We start from the raw sequence: 5,754 nt of genomic DNA on the forward strand, positions 1-5,754 counted from the left end.
ATCAAGGCAAAAGCTATAGAACTTGGTGATCCATCTGAACAGACAAAAGCATACACTGTCAAAAAAATGTGAGTAGGCATCCCATGAGTGACTACTACTTTAAAAAAAAACAATTATAACTTTGACCTCACTGTAATCATCTCTATTTCCAGAGATGTATTAAGATACTCACAGAATTATCCTAACTGCCTGGATGTAAAATCCAGAGCAAAGCCTAACTTGAACTCTGACCCCAAAGCAAAAGATAATCTTATAACAAGTCTTTTTGAAATGCCCTTTATTGAGCTGTCCCCTCCTAATGTGCATGCTTTCTTCTTTTCACTGAACAGTAAACTCAACATGTTTACTTATAGGAATGTTCCTGGTGGTCTAAGCCTAAAAGAAACAGACATTTTGGATTTTCTGACTGATTTTATTTATATAATGATAGATAAGATGATTTGTATATTAATTTTATTGATTTTAGGAAGAGCCTCATTACTTATTTTCTAATTGCTTAAGGTTTCAAACATTTACAAAATTATAAAAGATATTTCTATTTCCTCTTTTCAACTTTTAGTCTTCTATTACATTTTATTACTATTATATCTATTTGCATTGGCTAGTTCTTACAGGGCATAATATTTCTGGTGATAATGAGTATTTTGCCTTGTTTTTACTTTAGTGGGAACTTGTTGAGTTTCTTAATGTTAAACATGATGCTGGCCTCTGGTTTGATATCATGGTAGGAATCATCCTGCTTCAAATTCTTGCTCCACCACTTCCATGCTTATGACCATCAGCAAGGTGTTACATTTTTAACACTAATTTCATGATCTTAATATTATGGCAAGATTAACACAATCTCATAAAATAGGATGAAAATAAGAAAAGTGCCTAGGACAGAGCTTGGTGTTCATAATAATTATAAATAGTTCAGTTGTATAAGTAAAATACAACAGAGTAAGATGGTTTCAGACTATATAACATAATACAAACAATAGTATTTCACATATCATATAAGTGCCATTTATTACTCCACTATTCTGATTTTAACCAAGAATCTTGTCAGCAATAGAGGTTAGATTTTATCAAGTGTCCTTGTGGTATCTATAGCAATGTTCATGTGTTATTTGTCTTTTCATAATTTATCTTTCTTAAACATCCATCTTATATATTTCACTTCTGTTTAACCTTACTTTGCATAATATAATGTATAACCTTAGCAAGATATTTAAGAACTTTAATGATATAATCCCAGCTTTTATTTCCAGCCTTACCTCCCTGCACTCTCTGCTCTGGACATTTTAAAGCATCTGCTCCATAAAGGTATTATATTCTACAATAATAGTTTCAACAAGAGATTTGTTGTGAGGATACAATAATTCATAAATTTAACAATTTTGTGAATAATAATACCTGGAATATTGTAAATGCCATAAAAGTATTTTTGTAACTATTTTAGTTTTATTAAAATATGGTTTTGTGCTGGTACACACCTGTAATCTAAGTACTTGGGAGGCTGAGATAGGAGAATCACAGGTTTGAAGGCAGCCTTGGCAACTTAACAAGGCCCTCAGCAATTTAGCAAGACTTTGTTTCAAGATAAAAAAATAAAGTAGGGCTGGGGGTATAGCTTAAAGGTAGAATGTTCCTGGGTTCAGTCCCTAATACAACATAAAAATAAAAATAAATGAAATATGGAATTTAGCAGTAATAAGTTGAATTTTATTAACTTCCTTTGGAGTCTTTGTAGAACTATTTATGTGGTATATTTTCATTTGTTCAGCATCTTTTTATTTTTTATTTTTTGCAGTACTGAGGATGGACTTGGGGCCACACCCATGCTAAAAAGGACTCTACCACTGAACTACCCCTCAGCCAAATTATATCTAAAAACACATTTCATCACCTTTATACTGATTCACCACTCATTATAAAGCAAGACATGCAAGATTTTCCATAATTTAACTCTGCATTTGGGGGACTTCACTGTTGCCCTGGAAATGGGTTTACTATTTTTTCCTTATTCCAAAAAATCTTCACCAGGCTGTGAATTTTCAGTGTTTTTCTGCTTTTCTTTGAGCTTAGTGTTGATGAGAATTATAATGGAAAAGCACAGCACTATAGATGTCAGCTCTTAGTTCACTGGAAACTTTTAAATTATTGGAACAATTTCTTGTCAGCCTGTATTCCTTTTTTGAAACCCAAGATACTCCTTGGTTAAGTGTTAGTATGGCTTCTATACTGCGTATGTACAAATTTCACATATATTCAGAAAGACTACCATTGCAATATTAGGTCCTTGTTCTAGCAGTTTTCTGTTTACTAAGCATACATTATAGACACCTAAACAATATTTGGAGATTCCCTAAGGCTGCCTGATAATTCAGAGATATATTGAAATCACGTCAGCAATACCTCTCTTGTTCATAATATTTTATGCCATGCGTTTATAATCTCTCCTGAGGAAACAAAATTAATTTTTTGATCTCTTCCCTTGTGAGAGAGGAGAACATAATAAATGCTCCTTCTCTGTACCTTTGGAGATAATTGGCTAGAAAACGATTGGGTGAAAATTGTTTTCTCACTCAAGGTCACTCTGCTGCACATTAGCACCACTGAGGCATGCTTTTGAATAACAGGAACATGCCCTTCAGACAAAGATTAATAGATGCAAAAGTTAAAAGAGAGAAACAGATGAATACTCAGCATGACTTTTAGAATATAAGAAGCATAGTCCATGTTAATGGTTGAGCTAGTTTTCAAAGCTAGCCTTTTGAACTCATCTTATTATGCATCTAGTTTAAAAGGCTTGTGTTCTTATTGATAATAAAATTTTAAAATGAAAGAGAGCCATATAATGATCTAGGATTCACGCAAAGGAAATAATTATTTACCATAAAAGAATTAATTAACAGGTATCATCTAAGGAGCCAAACTGAGGAGAAACCCCTGCTTTGCTCAGCCTCTTTCATCCAATTGTAATCTGCCATCCTGCTGGAAAGGGCTGTACAGGGGTTGCAAAGAGGGGTCTAATGTGGTCCCACTACTTGACAACAAGTTCCTTAAGAGCAGCAGCCAGGACTATTATACAAATACCTTTGGTACAATGCAGAAGATGCTAGAGCTCAGAAAGGAAATGTCAAAAGAGAGATCACATCCCCTGCTTCTTTGACTTGCTTTAATATTTTATCAAAACTTTGGTAAATTACAAAAGAGATATTGTATAATAATCAGTCACATAACACAGAAGCCTAGAAAGTAGTTCATAATCTGCTCCTCCATCCCTTCAATTTCTGTCTCTGATCCAGGTAACCAATGTGAATTATTTTATGTGTAACTTCTGTAAACTTTCTGCATTCTAATATGAAGATATCCAACATTTTTATATTCTTTTACCAGAAAAAATAGGGTAGCTTCTGTATATTTTTGTGAAACTTCCTTTTAAAACAAAATTCTAGCTTAAGATATAAGAAAATAGAGATGTCAATAAACTTAAGTGGAGGAAATAGAATCTTTACAATGAGTGACTCTGAACCAACTATATGGAAAAAATATGATCCTTGGCCCTCTCATTCTAGACATAGAACATAGACCTAAATGTTAAAAGTTATACTTTAAAACTATAAAGCTTCTAGAAGAACCCATAGAAGAATATACTCATGAACTTGGAGTAGGCAAATTTTTTAAAAAGGCAGATAAAGTACTAATTATAGATGATAAAATTTAATAAATTGAATATGCACACACACAAACTTCTGTTCTGACTTCCAAAGTAAATGTCACAATTTATGCTTATATTAATAGCATATGATGGTTCCAGTTGCTTTACATCTTGGTGAACACATGGTATTTTGAGGTTTTTAATCTTTACTATTATTTTTCTTTAAATTTTAGCCATTCTGGTTGGTGCAAATCTCATTGTGGTTCTGGCTGGACTTCTCCATCACTAATAAAAGTGAGTATCTTTTCAATGGCTACTTGTTTAGTTTCTTTTGTGAAGAGTCTATTAATTTTTTTTTGCAGGTCTGGGAATGAAACCCAGGGTCATTTGACCTCTGAGCTACACCTCCTGCCCTATTTTTATTATTTTCATTTCTTGAGAAATAGGTTATTTGGTTTTTATTTGGAGAACTTTCAAAATAAATTTTGGGATATATGTAAAATTTCTAGACTTGCCTCTCTATTGTTTCCAAGGAGTGTCTTGATAAAGGTGCTGACAATTTTAATAGCAGTTGGCCAATACTTTCCTTAATTGCTAATGCATTTTTAGGGACTAATTAAGCAAGTCCCAAATCTTCAGGGAATGCAATTGAGAAGGCAGGATGGGGAGAAGGTTGGAACTCTAGAGCATAGGCTGATGCTTGTTCAGAGTCAGGATTCAATGATCACCAGCAGGCTGAGATTAGCACAGGGTGTGACTTAAGTTTATTGTTCCCAGCCATCCTTCAGAAAGGAAGATTCAAGAGGAAAAGAAGAGCAACTTCAGACCAGGGATGCTGAGGAAAGACCTATGCCCATTTTTTGGTTTTGATTTTTTTGATTTTGTTTGGTTTAGTTTGTTTTTGTTGTAGTTTTTATTTTAGTTTGTTTTGGTTTTGTTTGTTTTTGGTCCTGAGGATTGAACCCAGGGACCTTTTACTGCTAAGCTACACCCCCAGCCCTTTTTATTTTGAAGCAGGGTCTTGCTAAGTTGTTGAGGCTGGCTCCCAAGTACTGGTATTACAGGCATGCACCACCACACCTGGCTTTTATGCCCCTTTTAAAAGGCCTCTCAACATATTAAGTCAGGCCAACAAATATAATAACCGTTTTGATTTATTTAAAGTCAACTGACTATAGACGTGGATCATATTTCCATAATCCCTTTACTGTTCAATCTGTCCAGTTATGTTCTTAGACATATTTCAACTAGCAATATGTGAAGTGCCAACTTCCCTATATTCACCACTAAATATCACCAATATTATCTTCTGGGCATGGTGGCACATGCTTCAGAGAAAGGAGGATTGCAAGTTCTAGAATAGCCTCAGCAACATATTGAGACTCAGCAACCTGGTGAGACTCTGTTTCCAAATAAAAAAGAGCTGAGGTTATAGCTCAGAGGTATGATATCCCAGATTCAGTCCCCAGTACTACATGTAATATGTGCATGTACATATATTATATATACATATATGCATATACATATATACATAACGAATCAAAACAATATCTCTCCATTTGAATTTTTCTAATGTCTAATGAAGTTGAGCATATTTTCATATTTTCCATGAAATTGGGTTCTCACTTAAAATTTTTAAAAAGTCTATTATAGGTCTCATTGTCTGTCATAAATACAGTGATTACTACTCTAAACCACTCAGATGCCTTTTTAGGAAAGAATAACTTACTCCACCATTTTCCTGGGGCATTAGCTGCTAACAAGTCATAGCCATGCTTTCTCTGGCAATTACTCTTGGCCAGAGGATGTTGCATCACCCAAGGTTGCATTTCATAATTGATTAATACTGGGGTACAGAGATGTGGCTTTCTTATGTTGAGGTGGAGTATGTGGAAGGCCATCAATTTCATAGGTCCCCCATTGGAATCATTGAAGCTACTGGTACAACAGTACCATATTTTAACCTGTCCCTCTGATCAATCTTGCTTTCCTTGTTGTCCTACAGGCATTTTTATCCAAGAGCATTCCCTAATAATTCTCTTTTATGCAAATATCAGAGTCCTAGCATCTATTTCTTCAGAAACCTGACCTAGGACACTTCACATTAG

This window comes from Muscardinus avellanarius (assembly GCF_963383645.1).
Source record: "Muscardinus avellanarius genome assembly, chromosome: X".
Classification (NCBI taxonomy): domain Eukaryota; kingdom Metazoa; phylum Chordata; class Mammalia; order Rodentia; family Gliridae; genus Muscardinus; species Muscardinus avellanarius.